The sequence below is a fragment of the Microcebus murinus genome, chromosome 15 (genome assembly GCF_040939455.1).
Source record: "Microcebus murinus isolate Inina chromosome 15, M.murinus_Inina_mat1.0, whole genome shotgun sequence".
NCBI classification, from domain to species: domain Eukaryota; kingdom Metazoa; phylum Chordata; class Mammalia; order Primates; family Cheirogaleidae; genus Microcebus; species Microcebus murinus.
This window is the reverse complement of record NC_134118.1, coordinates 19,199,308-19,218,801: the sequence shown is the minus strand read 5'-3', so window position 1 is coordinate 19,218,801 and position 19,494 is coordinate 19,199,308. Positions and strand designations below refer to the sequence as shown.

The 19,494-nt window shown below is 42.1% G+C and overlaps 1 protein-coding gene across 1 annotated transcript in view; it reads left to right on the top strand.

The window, feature by feature from the left end:
- Nucleotides 1–19,494, top strand: part of MBOAT1 (membrane bound glycerophospholipid O-acyltransferase 1) — a 105,402-nt gene that overhangs the window by 33,850 nt on the left and 52,058 nt on the right. The window lies entirely within an intron of this gene.

Genomic DNA, 19,494 nt, shown 5'->3' with positions numbered 1-19,494 from the left:
GCAGTGCATTCATTACATCTTCATGGTAATACTGGTGCAAACAGGCCTACTGCGCCACCAGTCTTATAAATGTGCACAATAATGTACTAGTCCTTCACATTTGCTCACCACTCACCCAGTGACTCAGAGCAACTTCCAGTCCTACAAGCTCCAATCATGGTAAGTGCCCTATACAGGTGTATCATTTTTTATCTTTTATAGCATGTGTTTTAAAAAATATATATCAATGTATGTTTTTAAAATATAGATGGGATCTTGCTATGTTGCCCAGGCTGGAGTGTAGTGGGTATTCACAGGCATGCTCCCATTACTGATCAGCATGGGAATTAATGACCTGCTCCATTTCTGACCTGGGCTGGTTCATTCCTCCTTAGGCAATGTTGTGGTGCCCTGCTCTTGGGAGGTCACATACTGATGCTGAAGTCAGTGCAGACACTTGGTTGGCATAGGGCACTACGGCCCAGAACTCCTGGGTTCAAGTGATCCTCCTGAGTAGCTGGGACTACAGGCATGTGCCATTGAACCTGGCTTATACTGCATTTTGACTGTACCTTTTCTGTGTTTAGATATGTTTAGATACAGAAATACTTACCATTGTGTTCCAGATGCCTACAGTATTCAGCACAGTAACATGCTGTACAGATTTGTAGTCTAGGAACAACAGGCTGTATCATATAGCCTAGGTGTGTAGTTGGCTCTACTGTCTAGGTGTGCGTAAGTACACTGTATGACGTTCCTACAATGACAAAATCACCCAACGATGCATTTCTCAGAACATATCCCCATGATTAAGTGACACATGACTGTACTCTAGATTTTCTCAAGTTACAAGAAACAGCTCTTCATTTGTGAGCCCAGTTCACTCACCTCCGCCCTGCCCCCAGCTATTGCACACAGCAGATTAGCAGGCTGGGCACCTGATACTGTTTTCCCCACTCTTTTCCCTCAGATGTCTTCCTTTTGCCCTATAGAGCATACAAAACAGACATTAACCATTTCATGAGGCTCAAGTTTTCACTCTGAGCAAACACTTGCAGCCTCATCCCCTGCAGGGTGGGCAGAGGGTCCCCTGGCATGCATTAAATTGTACTATAAACTTTAATGTTTGTACCCCCATAATATGCTGAAATAAAAAAAAAATTGTATGTATACACACGCTTCCTCCTTGGACAGTGGTGAGTCCAGAGTGCACTACGAGAACTATGACTAGTACCATTACAGGTTTGTGTAGTGTTCTATCATTTTTAAGTTTTCTTCCGATCTTTTTATTTTATTTAAAACACGCAAACCTCTGCAGAAACCCTGACAGTTGTTATTATTACAGTTCCATTTTTCATTTGAGTACACAGAGGCCCCAAGAGGTGGCTGGCCCAAGGCTACTGGGGCCATTCTGTAGCCTGGGGAGTTTAGCTCCCAGGAGGGGAAGGGTTGCTGGTCCCCTGGGCATTGAGTAGAGGTAGGCAAAGTAGTGTGAGCATCGGGTTAGATTTGCCTTTGCTTTCCAACTCTAGAGAAAAAAGCAATCAAGCACTTTTCCAATCAGTAAAGCAGAACCCCTGGGTACACTGTTGCCTTCACTCCTTTAGCATGTGATTTACTGTAAAGCGAAGGGAGAGGGACTAGTTGGGGTCTTTCTTTGGAGCTACCAGATGGGGTGTCATTGGGTGATACCTATTGTGGCCATCTTAGCATGTATTCCCCCCTTTCTTTCCTGGATTTTTTTCAGCTTTCCCATTCATTCATCCATTTATGCCTTTTCCCATTCATTCATTCTACAGAGGTTAAATACTTGTTATGTGTCAGGCACTGTGCTAGGGATCCTAAGAGTAATAACCCACTTGGTTTCTGTCCATGAGACCCTCACATTCTATTAGAAACAAAATTAGACTTTGGAGTTTTTATTGCTTACGCTGTGCTGTCAGCGCTAAGATCTCATCTGAACTTAATAACTGTCTTGTGAAGAAGCAACTATTATCACCTCCTTTTTTCTTTCCCCTTCTTATTTATTTTCTTTCCCCAATATTTCTGTCTTTCCTCTTTCTTTGTACTTTGAACCCAGTATTCCTAAAAATATTTACCTACACTGCTGGGCTCTGCATATAGTACTCAGATTTAAAAAGTTGTCTGGCCGGATGTGGTGGCTCACACCTATAATCCTAGCACTCTGGGAGGCCAAGGCGGGAGGATCGCTTGAGCTCAGGAGTTTGAGACCAGCTCTGAGCAAGAGTGAAACCCTGTCTCTACTAAAAATAGAAAATATTAGCCGGGCATGGTGGCGCATGCCTGTAGTTCCCGCTACTCAGGAGGCTGAGGCAGGAGGATCGCTTGAGCCCAGGAGTTTGAGGTTGCTGTGAGCTAGGCTGACACCATGGCTTGCTAGCCTGGGCAACAGAACAAGACTGTCTCAATAAAATAAAATAAAATAAAATAAAATAAAATAAAATAAAATAAAATAAAATAAAAATAAAAAGCTATCTGATTTCTTGTCTGCCTCTTTTTAAGTAAAATACAATTTTACATCTCTTTTGTATCCTCCTATTCGTGAATTGCCAAATGTATTTTGATTCTTGTTTGGGAAAAACTCAAACCGTGTTTTCCTCTGCTCTCACGCCACCACCACAACAATCAGCAGAAAAGAAGACTCCTGTGACCAAGTGTGGCGATTAGTCGCCACCAACAGTCAGTCCTGCAGCAGACATCAGCAGGGTATCCTCAGTTTAAGTCCAAAACTACCTGGATATAGCGTCAGATCCCACAGGTTGGGGGCTCAGTCCCCCAAACTGCTCCCCCTTCAGGCACCAGTCACAAGTCTGGACCTCCGGAACTTGTCACCAGCCAGCTTCAAGTTGTGATTCCCATGATCCCTCTTTGGGTTTGATTAATTTGCTGGAGCAGCTCACAGAATTTAAGGAAACACGTTTACTGGTTTGTGATAAGGTGTGTTACAAAGGATACACATGAAGAGATATGTAGGGTGGGGTATGAGGGAAGGGATGTAGAGCTGCCTGGCCCTCCCTGGGTGCCACCCTACAGGGACATACAAGTGTTCTGCTGTCTGGAAGCCCTCGATACCCTGTCTTCTTGGGCCTTTGTGGCAATCTCATTGGATAGGCATGGTCGACAACCGTGTAGAAATGTGATTGGACAACAAGGAGATGGTCTAAACCCAGCCAGGGCCTGTCTGTTCAGAGTCTTTCTGGGCTCTCAGTGTAGCAATCCTTCCTCCAGAATACTGGACAGGACCTTCGCTGGATTGAGGGTCTTATGACCCACAGTCAGATTCAAGATCTGCCTTGGGCAGGTGAAAGGAGGGCAGAAAGTCAGGAGAGAGATTCTGTTTACTGTAACAAGAGCTGTGGGAGTTATGAGCCAGGAACCGTGGACAAAAAACCAATATCTGCATATGTATCATAACACCACAACTCTATGTCAGGTGTTTTCCAAAATGAGTCATTTAATCATTTCTGATGAAGTATTTCTATTCAGTTGTGGTATCTTTTAAAAACCTGTTTTAATCTCTGATTATTTTATGGAATTTTGAAACTTAAATCCTAGATTAAGTTTTAGAAGTTTTTTCTTTTATGGAAGTTGAGATTTAGAGAATACCAAACTACCAGTTTCTATTACTCAGAAGGCCACAAAGTTTCAATTTTGTGTGACATGGATGAGATCTCACCTTTTCTTTGCAGAGTTTATCCAGGGAAGCTGAATCATGTTTGTACATTTCTGCCCTTTTTATCTATTTTTGCTTGTACACTTTTGGGCCTTTTGTCATGGGAAACATTTATTAAGTATACTATTGATGATCTATATGTATTAATGCTATACATGCATATATCCTTTTTATATTTATGTGTTTGTATGACTTTTCCTTGTAGTTCCCCTTGGGATTTTATTTATTTTTGGAATAAAAAGTTAGGCATACAGGGTATTTGCTGACTACACATTTGGGAAGGCAAAAAGGCTGACTTTATATTCTGTTTGGTTTTAAGAGCAAGAGTTGAGGAAGCAAGGCAATAGGCCCTCTTTTAATTTAGTAGGTACAGTATGAGGAACTTTGGCCATCTCTAGGAATCAGTGTTTTACAGCAGTTTATATACCACAGCATACTTCTGATATTTTCTTTTGTTTTTCTTCTTTAAGGATGTAAAAGAATTTTCTGCTGTCAATGATACTCCTGGGGTTAGATGAATGGAGTTAACTATAATGTTTTCCATTTAACTTGGGAGTGAGGATTTGATTCAAACGAGATCATCAGACTTGGTTTATATTAATTACATCCAGTAGTTGTACATGAAATAACTCTGAGAATTAAAAGTGACACCTGTATCTTCAAGAGGAATACTTTTAATGAAGTCACCCACGGCTGCAAAACATTCTCTTCTTACACATCAGCCTTTCAGTAAAGGTTTTCCGAATAAATGTCTTGTGAAGGGCTGGAACTGCATTTCTTACAGATTAAAGAGTAAGCACAGTTTTCAGAGCCCTTCCCCTAACGTGCTGCCCAATCTCCTTTGCTCCTGAGCATACCCTTCATTCATTCATTCATTCATTCACTCACTCACTCACTCACTCACTCACTCACTCACTCACTCACTCACAATATTGAAACCCTAATATATGCCAGGCACTGTGCATATGTTGGGGACAAGGATAGGCATGGCTTCTGCCTTCTTGAAGCTTTTAGCTCAGGTAAAGAGATCATTACAATACAGTGTGAGAAATGCTGTGATTGCAGATGCTGAGGGTGTCCCCCCGCCCTGTAGCAGGTCACCTGTCTTGGACTTTGGCACAAGGGAGGGCTTCCTAAGCTGAGATCAGAGATCAGAAGGACTCAGGACTCAGGAGGAGGAGCAGGAGGATTGAGCAAAGTCAGAGGTGGGAGGTCAGTTAGGTGACTGTTGGAGTTTGCCAGGTGAAATGCATGGTAGACTGAATTAAGGTGGATGTAAGTGGATGGGTTTAGGACAGACTTAGGAGGCAGAATCATCTGAGGAGCTTGATTCTATTTAGGAAGGAGTGAGAGAAGGAAGTACTGTTTTCTGGTTTTTTGGCCTGAACAACTGGGTGGTTGAATGGCCCCACCCTTGGATAAGAGAACTGCTGGAGGAGTAGGGGAGGGGGAAGACGATGAGTTCTGGGTGGACATAGTGAAGTTTAGTTGTCCGTGGTCTCTCCAAATGAGGATTTTAGGCATTGGGTGTATGGTTGAGGTCCACTCTGTGTCTTCAGGAGAGGCATCTGGGCTGGAGATTAAAATTTGGAAGTCATCAACTGATATGTGGATGCATGGGAAAGAGAGAGAGATCACCTTGGTATAAAATATGGATAAGCGGAGAGGCTGGCCTGGGATGGCCCATTGTGGCAGGGGTGGGCAGCAGGGAACAGCCCTCGAAAGAGAGGGATCAGCGGTGATCAGAGAGCTAAGAGAAGACAACCATGAGAATGGGGCGTCAGGGAGTTAAGAAGGAAGGACAGAGAATAATGCCACCAAGGGCTCATGGCAGCCCAAGACTGGCTGTTGTTCATTGGCTTTAACAGACAAGGACATAGTTGCTGACTTGGCCAGAACAGTTGTGGAACACTAGGAACATGCCACGATTTATGGCTTGAGGGAGAGGTTAAAAATGGAGTATGATTTCAGAGGTTCTTTGGGGTTAAATTTTTAAAATATAAATCTCTTCTCCTCCCTTTTTTTTTATGACTCTGCAGAGAGATCGGTAGGTGGGAAAATTAATAGGCACCAAAGAAAAACTTGTTTGCCATTTACATTTTTTAAAACCTGTAGTTGGTAACTTGTTTCCCACTTTTGAAAACTGTTGCCTGGTTTGCTGTTGAATTGGTAAGTTTTTTTTCTTTTTAAATAAGGATGTGTAGTTACTTTGTTGGTCCACATCAGAGTTTCCTTGTGAATACACATGCACATATTTTGGAGAAGGTGATTATGTAATAGAGCTCAAAATAGTTTAGTTCCTAGAGACTAGGCAGAATCACAAATATTCCTGTTTTGTTAGTCCCACATTACACAACAGCCACCAAGCTTTGGGTCCCTCCACTCTTGGAGTTGTGACATTTGTGCCGTACCCCAGCTGGCCCCCACAAGAGCTCTGTTTTGTAAAAGCTAAAGGGCAATGTATTTTATTTTCAAATTAAAATTAATTTTGTTTTGAGACTTATAAGAGTTTCACAACACACTCTGAGATAATTGGTCACACCCTGGGGTGTTGCATAAGAAAATATAGCCCTGGTTCTGCATTTTCCATTGTCCCTAAAGATCTCACTCATAGAAGCATATTAAATAGCAATAGTACTATTGGTGATAGGAAAGTGTATATGGCTATGGAGGGCACTTTCTTTGGAATGATAAAGTTTTTACCTAAGTCCATCAGGAAAGAAACTATTCAACTCAGATTTTTTGTTTAGGAGACAATATAGGTTGTTGGGAAAAGACATGACTTGGGAGTCTGTTTCCCTCGTCTCTTTAAATAACCTTATTTAACCTCCTGATTTTACCTGTTGGGAAAACCCTGATGATATTTGTAGTTACGGTCTCTTTAGTGATTAACCAAATACTGTGTGTGTGTGTGTGTGTGTGTGTGTGTGTGTGTGTGTGTTTGTGTAGAGAGGGAGGGAGGGGGAAAGACGGGGGAGGGAGTGGGAGAGAGATATTTTTCAATAAGAAAGATGGTACTATAGTAGCATTAGCATAATTGACCCCTGCTGGTTGGGCTTATATTTTTTGATTAATTTTACTATTAATATTTCAAATGTATATGTCTAAGAATTTTAAAATGAGATTAAACAGTGAGTAATGAATGTGTGGTCTCTTTAAACCATAATTATAAATGCAGATCTCATTTGGGAAACAAAATGGGCTAATTGCACTTTTACATTTAGGACCCATCAGTTCCTTGACTATGTAGGAGCTTACTATGCATTTCGTAGGCCATCATGATTTGGGGGGCAGTCTTTTCATCAATTTATATACCTTCTACTGGAACATGTGCAGAGAAACCGGTAACTCTAATTAGTGCCTTTGAGCTTTTTTTTCCTCCTCTCTACTGTGTTGGACAAACAGTTTGCTGGAACAATAGAGATAATAATAATATCTAGCATGCACTGCACATTTAATGGTGTGACAGGTACCATGCTAATCACTTGACATATATTAACTCATTTAATTCTATGAGAGTAGCTATGTTATTCCCATTTTATAGAAGAAGAATTGGAGATATAGGCTAACTAACTTGGCTAAAGTTGTACAACTAGGGGGCTAGGGTGGGATTCTATCTCAAGTGGTCTGATTTCATAGCTTGTGCTCTTAACTCTGTACCAGGTCTCAATTACTATTGATTAAAATCTTTGTGTTTAATATATCTGGATAACTTTTCCCTTTTACAGTAAATGCTTGAAAATGTTAGTTCAGCAGCTAATAAACTCATCGGCCAAGGCTGATAATAAGCGAAAAGGTGCTTAACCAGTAGTAAGGAAAATGCAAATTAAAATTAATGCAGTCCCGGCTTTTCACCGTTTCATTGAAAAAATTTAAAAGATTTATAGCAGCGGCCCCCAACCTTTTTGGTACCAGGGACTGGTTTCATGGAAGACAATTTTTCCACGTGATGGTGGGGGGTGGTGAGAGGGGTGGGGGATGGTTTGGGATGATTGAAGCACGTTACATATATCACATGTGCAGTCACTCCCCAGCGCTAGCGTCACCGTCTCAGCTCCACCTCAGATCGTCAGGCGTTAGATTCTCATATGGAGCGTGCAACCTAGATCCCTTGCATGTACAATTTACAGTAGGGTTCAGTGCTCCTATGAGAATCTAATGCCACTGCTGATCGGACAGGAGGCGGAGCTCAGGCGGTGATGAGAGCGATGGGGAGCAGGTGCAAATACAGATCAAGCTTCCCTTGCTTGTCTGCCAGTCACCTGCTGTGTGCCGGGTTCCTAACAGGCCATGGACTGGAACAGGTCTGAGGTCCAGGGCTTGGGGACCAAGGATTTATAGCATCCAGTGCTGGCAAGGGTGAGGAAAACATATTCTTATATGTTACTGGTTGCAGTAAAAAATTGCTTCAACTTTTGGGGAATGAAATGTGGAAGTATTTAGTAAAATTTTAAATAAATATACCATTTGACCAAGCAAGGCATTTGTCTTACAGACATAAATGCACCAGTACATGAGGATGTACGTATGAGGATTTTTTTTTTCTTTTTACAGCGCTGTTTGTAACAAGCAAAAAACTGGAAACAACTTGGAAATTGTAGACTGGTTGAGTAAATTATGTCACATCCATAATACTGGAGTTTGGGCAACTAGTAAACAGCATTGTTTGCTTTCCCTCCTAGGTATGGAACCAATTTGGAAATAAGACCCAAGAGACAGGGGAAGATCACAACATTATCTTTATTAATGATAAAGCTGATAGACCCCAATGAGTTCCTATCTCTTTACTCTTGAATGAGACTGACTGACCCATGCAGTTACTGGTGCTGCTGAGCAAACACCCCAAGACCCCTGGGGCAGGGCGATGCTATGAGACAGCCCTATGTAGGGAGCATGGGGCAGAGAATGCTCTTGTCTAAGGGCAGGCTGGCTCCCCAAAGGGGAAGTCCCCAGGTGCCTTTGCTGGGCCTGCTCAGTGCCTCTTCTGAGTTTAGTGGTCAAGTTAAGTCATTCCTCCTTCCCTAGGGAAGAGGGTGTGAGGGGGTCAGGGTGGAGAGAATGTGGAAACGTTCCCTCCATGTTTTCCTTTCATAAGTCAAACCATTATAAGTCGGGGACTATCTAACATATATTCACCAAACTGCCTCTTGCTTCCCGGTTAGCAATGTGATAATTTGAAGCTGTGGATTTCAGCCCTGGCTGCATATTAAAATCACCTGGAGAGGCCAGGCGTAGTGGCTCACGCCTGTAATCCTAGCTCTCTGGGAGGCTGAGACAGGCGGATTGCTCAAAGTCAGGAGTTCGAAACCAGCCTGAGCAAGAGCGAGACCCCTGTCTCCACTATAAATAGAAAGAAATTAACCGGCCAACTAATATATATAGAAAAAATTAGCCAGGCATGGTGGTGCATGCCTGTAGTCCCAGCTACTTGGGAGGCTGAGGCAGCAGGATTGCTTGAGCCCAGGAGTTTGAGGTTGCTGTGAGCTAGGCTGACGCCATGGCACTCACTCTAGCCTGGGCAATAAAGCGAGACTCTGTCTCGAAAACAAACAAATAAATAAACAAAATCACCTGGAGAACTTAATTTTTATTTTTAAGATGCCTGTCCACCCAAACCCTCAAATTCTAACCTGGAAGGGGGCCCTACCATCAGTCCTCTTTAATTTTAATTTTTTAAAATTAACTCGCTGGTTTATTCCCGTGTTCACTGTGGAGAGTCATTGTCTTAGGGTGGTCCTGCTAGTTAGCTGCCTTTATATTAATAGTTTGTAGTTAACCTAATCCTCGTGGAGGTTTAGAGTATACAAAGTACTTTCACATTCCATTAAGTGCCCACTACAGTCTTGTCAAGTAGATGTTGTTTTCTCACGTAACCTTGCAGGTGACGGTAGTCTCTTATTTGAGGTCATGTTTTACTGTAGAACCAGACTGAGAGACAGTGACGCCAGGCCCAACTGGGTGGACATGGGTCACGTGAAAAATGTCAGGTTTTATGTGTGTGTATTATATATGTGTACACACACTATATTAAATATATATTACATGTATATATTATATATACATTATATGTTAAATTTATGTATATAGTATATACATTATATATTGTATCTATATTGTATAATGTATATAGCATATACATTATATATTAAATATATGTATAATGTATACATAATTTATATACATAATACACACGCTGTTGGTGGTGATATCTATATCTGTGCATAAAACTTGACAGGCCCTGGTCAAGGTCATAAAATTGCCCCAAATGTTCCACCTCCTCGTTCAATGGTGTTCCCTTCTTTAGTGTGCGCCCCTCACTTCCTCTAGAGACCCAGGGTTCTTTGCTCTAGCTCTTAGTCCTAGATGGGCCCCTCTGAGCCCCTGCATGCTGTCGTAAGTCCACATCCAGGCTGGTGGGGAGCCACTAAGGCATACTGGGCCTACGTCCTGATTCTAGTCCCAACTCTGACATTCAGAGGCCGTGTGACCTGGGCCAGGTCACTCACTATTTCTGGGCCTCGGTTTCCTCATCTTGGAGATGAGACATTGGAATTATGTGAGAAATTTGAATTAAATGAACCACAGCATGATGGCTAAGCAAATGGGCTCAGGAACCAGACTTCCTGAGTTTAGTCTAGCACTGACGGGGTGTACAATTTTTGGGTGAATTTTGTAACCTCTCTGTGACTGAATTTCCTTATCTGTACGATGGATGCCTTAAAGAACTTTACAGTTGTGAAGATAAAGGGAGTTATTTAGGCAAAAGGACTTAGAACAGTTCCTGACATTAGTACCATAAATAGTAGCCATCATTCTTCTTCCTCTTAACGTTTTTAGCTGGTGAACAATGGGATTAACTCTAATGGGGACATTTTACTTCCAGAGGAGGAGGGTAGCTGTATATTTGTGCATGGGGTTTTTCAGGATTCCTAAATGGCCCTGCATTCTATGCTGTCTTCCCTGCCTGCTGGGCCGAGGATTATAAGGATGTGATTTATGGGGGGCAAGCTGGAGGTGAGCCCTCAAAGGATATCACCTACAGATTTCATGCTTTTTCTTGCTATGACTAAAGACAGCATAATCCTTTACCCCCCTTATATACATTGGAGTCAGTTTTTAAAGGGGTTTCATTCTGAATTGTAACTAATCCATGTGGCATGCTAAGGTAAGCCGAATGTCTTTTTGTACAATTTAAACTCTAACCAAGTGTATGAGGATTCTTTCTCTGAGAATTAAAAAAGGGATTATCTCCTTTTAAGGGGCACTGGATGACTTTAAACTGGTGAAGGAAGCTTGGTATATGAGTATATAAACTTGAGAGAGAGAGAGAGGGAGCGAGTGTGAGCAAGAGGAATAGATTACACAAGCCTCAAAGAACAGTTGTTGGAAAGGACTTTCAGCCCTAGCATCTTAATTTAAAACTCCCCTGAACAAGATGGAAGACTTGAAAGGCAATTGCCTGTAGACTCAGCAGCCAGTTTGACTAACGGCGCTGCCCTACAGCTGAGTGTTTGGGGCCCGTCGACTTTGTGCCCCAGTATTCTCCGTGGTAGATTGAGGGTTGTTGAGAAGATTAAATGAGATAAAAGATGTGAAGCATGCAGAATAACAGCCAACATCTGTGGAGCTTCTGGCGTGCATGTTTAATAAATGCTGATTATTATTACCTTAAAACTTGTGCGTTTGAAACGAAAGGCAAAGAATAATGAACTTTCTCAACGTGTGTACGCCTGATTATAGGCTAACAAGGTTTTGACAGACATGGGAGCAGGCGGGCAGGGGCAGCAGCTGGAATGTCCCTCTTAGGAGCTGTGTTTGGTGGCCGAGGCACCTCCAGGCTGGTAGGAGCCTTCACCTTAGGCTGAGGCTCACAGCAGCCCACTCAGCCTTTGGTTTGGGTCTTACCGACTTTCTTCTTATAGGAGCAAAGAAGATGAAGTCTGTTTCATTGCATGTGTTTGAGTAGAGGATTGTTACTGGGCTGTGCTGTGGGCTCAACTGTGTTTCCCCAGAATTCAGATGTTGAAGTCCTAACCCCCAGGTGCCTCAGAATGTGACTGTAGTTGGACACAAGGCTTTTAGAGAAGTGATCAAGTTAAAATGAGGTCACTAGGGTGGCCCTAATCCAATACGACTTGTGTCCTTATAAGAAGAGGTTATTAGGACACAGACACACTTGGAAGGAAGACCTTGTGAGGACACAAGGACAAGGAGAAGACAGGCAACTACAAGCCGAGGAGAGAGGCCTCAGAGAAAACCCAACCCTGCCCACACCTTTATCCCAGATTCCAGCCTCCAGAACCGTGAGAAAGTCAGTTTCTGTTGTTTAAAACCCCCTCTGTGGGCCAGGTGCGGTAGCTCCCGCCTGTAATCCTAGCACTCTGGGAGGCCGAGGCGGGCGGATTGCTCGAGGTCAGGAGTTCGAAACCAGCCTGAGCAAGAGCGGAGACCCGTCTCTACTATAAATAGAAAGAAATTAATTGGCCAACTAATAGATATATAGAAAAAATTAGCTGGGCATGGTGGCGCATGCCTGTAGTCCCAGCTACTTGGGAGGCTGAGGCAGCAGGATTGCTTGAGCCCAGGAGATTGAGGTTGCTGTGAGCTAGGCTGACGCCAGGGCACTCACTCTAGCCTGGGCAACAAAGCGAGACTCTGTCTCAAAACAAACAAACAAAAAAACCCCTCTGTTATGGCGGCCCTACAAGATTAATACAGGCAGCTACTAAATTCTCTGGGAGTGACGGTGTTTCTGGGGAGAATGTTGGGAGTTGAGGGGCAGCAGGACAAAGCAATGAGTAAGAACTCAGGCCAGATTGAAAACCAGCTCTGCCACTCGCTGACTTTGTGACTTGCGCTGTTGCGCTTAACTGACTTATTCTTCATTTTCCTCCTGTGTGAAGTGAGAGTGAGCTACTTCCTAAGCTTGTTGTAAGACTTAAATGGAGTCCTTTACCTAAGGTTTAGCACTGTGGCTGACACATGGTAGGCACACTTATTGTCATGGTGAGACAAAATATCAAGTAGACATTTGGTTATAAAGTATGCACATTGATTATCAATATTAAATAATATTTGCTTATCCATCAACCTGGAAAAAAAATGGGCTCATTAGAGATTTAAAAATATTTCTTGCTGACATTCCAAGGGGTGTGGAATGAAAGCATAACAAGGATCCCTTTGAAAGTACAAAGTAACTAAAGAGTATGACACAAACACTTTTTGTTCTGTGGTACAGAGAGGAATAGCATTTTTAGAAAGGACTCTTCCCCAGCTACATTTGTTTGTGGGGAGCAATGCAAAAGTGTATTGTTTGTGGTGGAAGAATGGCTTGCCTTTAAATAAAGAATTGTTTAATTAGATTGGTTTTGTCTTGGAGCATATAAGGCACTGTTGCTGAGAAGAATATTCCAGGCGTGGCCAGTTGCTTGCACCTCATGGGTGAGCCCCTGGTGAACCAGGGTAGTAGGGGAAATAAGTTTGGACTGTTAATATTTGCTATTTGTTAAAAAATAGCATATTTGCATCTCTCCATTAAGAGGAAGGCAATGTTTTTAGCTCCTGCAGAGTTAATTTTTTTATTGGAAGAATATGAAGGCCATGGAACAGAAATCCCCAAATAATGCCTTTCTAGTGGTACATGAGAGTAGAAAGGTTGGAGACTTGCATTTGGAAATTGTAGCACAGTTTGGTTGTGGTTTGGTGAAATAAGAAATCAAACACTCGGGCATGTGTTTTATTTCCTCGCAATGACTTTGAAATCTTGCGAGAGCTGTGGAAATTGAGCTTTTGCTGAATCTGAGTTATGTCTGTCTTGCTTGTGTTTCGGAGCCCGATCAAAACAGCTGTGCTCTACTGTTTCCTTATGCATAAAGGCCCACGCAGTACTTTGTTGGAAATCACAAATGAAAGTGCCATTTTCATTGCTGCTCTGGAGGGAGTGGATCCATAAAAAAGTGACCTTTGCACATGTTCCTCTTGCATATGAAGGGGTTATTAAAGAACATCAGGGCACATATTATTTTGGAAGTTTTATCTTATTTTTAATTGACAAATATAATTGTATATATCTATGGGGTAAAATGTGATGTTTTGATACATCTATATAGTGTGAAATGATCAAATCAGGTTAGTTAGCGTATGTATCACCTCAAACTCTCATTTCTGTGTGTTGGGAACATTTAAAAAATCCTCTCTTTTAACTATTTTGTGATATATTATACATTATTATTAACTGTAGTCACCTTGCTGTGTAATAGATCACTAGAACTTATTCTTCGTATCTTTTGGTAACTTTGTACCTGTTGACCAATGTCTTCCTTCCCTGTCTACTTTCCCCCTGCAACCTCTAGCTTCTGGTAACCACTGTCTTACCCTCTAACCACTGGCTCTGTTGGCGATCACAAGATGAGAGGTCACAATTACTTAGCAAAATTATTATTGAAGATAGAGGCTGAGATGGGAGGATCATTTGAGGCCAAGAGTTTGAGCAACATAGCAAGACCTTGTTTCTACAAAAAATAAAAAAAATTAGCCAGGCGTAGTGGTGCTCATCTTTAGTCTCAGTACTCAGGAGGCTGAGGCAGGAGGATTGCTTGAGCTCAGGAGTTCAAGGCTGCAGTGAGCTGTGATTGTACCCCTGTACTCCAGCCTGGATGACAGAGCCAGACCCAGTCTCAAAAAAAAAAAAAAAAAAAAAAAAAATTATTGAAGACAGATCTTTTTCTCTTGCATTTGTTATAATTTGGTTCTCTTCTTATAGGTGTTTGATCACTTCATAAAAGGTGGTTCTTTTCCTCTTTAGGAAGACATGATCCCATTATTTGTTTGAGTTTGTTTCTAAATTTATGTATATTATCTCCCTAACTTAGGTGTTTTTCTAATGTGGAAAAAAGAGACCTTTTCAGTTTCAAGTGCTTGGAATCACCACGGTTTAAAATCTGTATCATCTTAGACCAGTGATTTGATTTCCAGAGTTGTGTAAATTTTTTTAAAAAACTTTTGTTATGGAAAATTTCAGACAGACATCAAAGTAGAATGACCAATAGAATGAACTTTGGTATGCCCAATGCTCAGCTTCAACAGTTTTGACTCAGGGCCATCTTGCTTCATCTAACTGTGTTTCACCAGGTTTCCCAATTTTGGCAATTACTGACAGTTTGAGCTGGAAAATTCTTTGTCATGGGAGACTATGCTGTTGCTTTTTGCAGCATGCCTGACCTCTACCCACTAGATGCCAGCAGCACACCCACTCCCTTTCTAGTTATGACAACCAGAAATGTCCCCTGGGGGGCAAATCTTCCCTAGTTGAAAACCATTGATCTCTACTCACCCCATTCTCCCCATCCCCATTAGATTATTTGGAAGCAGAACCCATATAGCAAATCAAAATGATTTCAGGATGTATGTCTAAAAGATAGGGCCTCCAATTTTGTTGACCCTTTACAGAGGAAAGGAACAAGAACCTCACTCTGTTCCTATATGAATTGTTGTCCTGGGAGCTAGCCTCGTTTGGCTGCGGAGATGGTCATTGTTTCTGCCAGTTACCAGTGTTGATGTGAGCTAGCAAACACGAATTCATATCACACTCCAGCTGGTACCTTTTGTAAAAAAGAATTGTGGTAAATTATACATATCATAATATCTACTATTTTAACCATTTTAAGTGGACAGTTTTGTGGCATTAAGTACATTCATATTGTTGTGTAACCATCACCACCATCTATCTTAAGAATTCTTTTGATCTTGCAGAACTGAAACTCTGTGCCCATTAAACATTAACTATTGGTTCGGGTGCGGTGGCTCACGCCTATAATCGTAGCACTCTGGGAGGCTGAGGTGGGCGGGATCGTTTGAGCTCAGGAGTTTGAGACCAGCCTGAGCAAGAGCGAGACCCTGTCTCTACTAAAAATTGAAACAAATTAATTGGCCAACTAAAAATATATAGAGAAAATTAGCCAGGCATGGTGGCACATGCTTGTAGTCCCAACTACTTGGGAGGCTGAGGCAGGAGGATTGCTTGATCCCAGGAGTTTGAGGTTGCTGTGAGCTAGACTGACGCCACAGCACTCCAGCCTGGGCAACAAAGTGAGACTCTGTCTCCAAAAATTAAGTAAATAAATAAATAAAGCCTTGAGTTTGACATTTACCATTAACAGTCAAGGGAAAGGATTCTGGTGTTAAAAGATAAGCTTAGGCATATTAAAATTTTAAAGAGTTTATTTGAACATTCAGCAACTCATGAATCAGATCATGCCAGACTACAAGCAGTTCTGGCTCCACCAAAAGGGGAGTGAAAGGAAAGAAATGATTAAGGAGGGATGAGAGACTCAGATGGGCAATCTGGAAGATGAAATAGGTAAAACTTGATGGGAGTTAAGAACATTAAAAAATCCTGTGGCTTGGGTTCTAACCCCAACCCTATTTAATTGGCCTGGCATCAGGGCTTTGCAGAGCTTTTAGGTAATTTTAATATGCAGGCAAGACCAGGAACACCTAATTCAGAAGTATAGAGAGAGAAACCTACTGAGGCACCCAGGAAGAACTGGCTTCCCCAGGATGAAGGAAAACACAAAAAATAGATCTGGAGCGGTTTTGAAGAAAAGTAGCCCAGTTCAGGAGATCATCTGGAGGCCAAGGTGTTTTATATAAGGTGTTCCAGGAAGCAAAATGAAGAAAATATTTGATTGGCTAAAGCTCCCTGGTTAGAGCTTAGTTGGTGGTTTATGATTGGTAAAGTCTCCAGTTACCACTTATTTGGTGGTTTCTGATTGGTTAAGCTTGTTTTGTTTTTCTGAGGTATGGCCATTCACTCAGTTATATGTCAGCTTGCTTATATGTAGGAACCCAAGGTGTTGGAGCTGTCTCAGCCTAGTGGACTCCCAGTGCTTTTTTCTTTTTGAGACAGAGTCTCACTCTGTTGCCTGGGCTAGAGTGCCGTGGCATCAGCCTAGCTCACAACAACCTCAAACTCCTGGGCTCAAGCAATCCTTCTGCCTCAGCCTCCCAAGTAGCTGGGACTACAGGCACGTGCCACCATGTCCAGCTAATTTTTTCTATATATTTTTGGTTGGCCAATTAATTTCTTTCTATTTTTTAGTAGAGACGGGGAGGGGGGGGAGGTCCTCACTCTTGCTCAGGCTGGTCTTGAACTCCTGAGCTCAAAAGATCCACCCATCTCGGCCTCCCAGAGTGCTAGGATTACAGGCGTGAGCCACCACACATGGCCTCAATGCTTTTTAAAACACCCAGTTAGATACAGAGTCAGGAATTGGTAGAGCTGGAAGAGATAATCAGACCCAGTTCTCGCAAAGCACACAGTTTGGAAATAAAGGAATTGAAGCCCCAGAGCATGTAAGTCTCTTTTTGACTTGATGGTAGAAATAGCATCTTGCTCATTGTCCCCAGGACCTGGCATATAGAGTCAACCAGTAAGAGTCTGTGGGATCAATCAGCGGATTGCCCAAGGCTGTTCAGCTGACATCTTAGTGTCAGGTCCCATCCCTTGAGGTACAGTTACATTATGGTGGCTGAAAGATGGCAGATTGCTTCAACAACCAAGGAAGTCTTCTCTTTTTCTCTTTTTCAATCCTTAGGGTAAACAGATACAGATCAGATGTAGTTTTCCCACAGTGAGTCACTTCCTTGGAGATAGATCTGGAGCGGTTTTGAAGAAAAGTAGCCCAGTTCAGGAGATCATCTGGAGGCCAAGGTCATGGCTACTGAGCTTTTGGGATCACTCTTGAATCTATTGCATTTCACTTGCAAGCTCTGCCCCAGAGCTTGCAAGTCCAATCTCCTCGCCCTTTTTTTGTGTTTTCCTTCATCCTGGGGAAGCCAGTTCTTCCTGGGTGCCTCAGTAGGTTTCTCTCTCTATACTTCTGAATTAGGTGTTCCTGGTCTTGCCTGCATATTAAAATTATCTGAAAGCTCTGCAAAGCCCTGATGCCAGGCCAGTTAAATAGGGTTGGGGTTAGAACCCAAGCCACAGGATTTTTTTAATGTTCTTAACTCCCATCAAGTTTTACCTATTTCATCTTCCAGATTGACCATTTGAGTCTCTCATCCCTCCTTAATCATGAAACTTGCTATCATTTACTTTGGAGGCTTTAGGGCCCATAACATAATAAGTTCTTCAAAGAAAAAACCAGACTCCTGGCATGGATTAAGTTTAATCTATCGATCGATTTGGGAGCATGACCATTTTATCAATGGCAATCTTCCAGTTCTTGAATGATGCCTTTCCTTTTATACAAGTGTTCTTTAATATGTTTCCACCACATTTTGTAGTTTTCATTGTACAAGTCTTGCACTTCTTTTGTTAATATTTTCCTAAGTATTTTGTTCTTTTGATGCTATTGTAAGTGAAATTACGTTCTTAATTTTCTTTTCACATTATTCATTTCTAGTGTATGAAAATTAAATTGACTGTTGTATTTAGAATTAAAAAATTAGAAAAACTAGAGCTGGACAGTAGTTCAAGCCATAAAAAAATAGCTTTTATTCAGGACTATTGCAATAGGGAAAAAGACTTCAGTAGAGAACTGAGCTCAATTCCTAATACAGCATGAATAAGTGGGAATTTACAGCCAAGAGGTGGGGGGGGGGGTCACTGGGTGGAAAATTACTAAGAGGACACAGCAGGGTAATGGGGATTCTGGCCAAACTGACCTAAACAGGTCCTTGCTGAAGACAGACCAGGGTGACCAGACACCACTTGAGGGACAGTAGAAGATGAGGAACTAGATCTGATATCGAGGGTGATCAGATATGGAGGATGGGGGGTTCTTGCTAAAACTGGATTTTACAAGAAAGTACACCAAGGAGAAGGTTCGAGAGCCTGACTAAAGTTTGCTCAAGCAAAGAATCTCTGTCAGTTGGTGCAAAGTTACTGTTACTTAGCAATTACTTTTAGGTTATTTGTTTTCTTTCCCCAGTTAGATTATAAGCTCCTGGAAGGCAGGGAACATGCCTTCTTTCTCTTCTATCCCAGTGGTTCCCAAACTTGAGTGTGCATTGCACTCACGTGTGGGCCTGTTGGAACACAGATTGCCGGGGCCTGAGGCGGGGCCTGAGAATGTGCATTTCTTACAAGTGGCCAGGTGGTGCTGACGTTCCTGGTTTGGGCACCACACTCTTGAGAACCACTGCTCCACCCTCTGAATCATTCCTCGTGTGCAAACGCTCAATAATTACTGGCCAAAACAAAAAAGAATGGAGCAAATGTCCCCCTGGGTGCTCTCTTGAATTCAGTTGTGGCTGCAGGCTGGTCCCTGGGCTGAGAAAGTGAAAGAACCTATGATCGCTCATCTACAGAGACGATCATAAGGTTTTGACTTTCCAGTTGCCAGTTCTTGCACATTTTGAACCTTGCTAAGGTGACTGTTTTTCTATACTTGTATTTTTTGTGTGTGAGTGTAAATTGGGTTGTTTAGCCTAGATTAAAAGACAAGACAAAATCATGGATAGGCTCGAATGTCATTTCTTCTCTTTCAAGGTAGGAAGTGAAGGTAGGGAGGAGTGACAACAGATTTCTGGAAAGGCTGGTGAGGCATAATTACCAAATATAGGGGAAACACAATGCAGTTAATTTTTAAAGCCGAAACACAAACTCTCTGAAAGTAATATTTTCTACTAAGGGGTCCAAAGTATTGTTTTTTATTGGGAAAATGAAACGAGTTCAGGTGGAGCTGATGTCTGCTGCCTCCAGCCTACCTCCCAGCTCAGCCCTAGTGAATTTCATTAATGACCACAACTTATTGTAGTGTGAAAAACCACTGAGGCGGAAGTTGAGGGTTTATTCATGTCTTCAATCTCTTTTC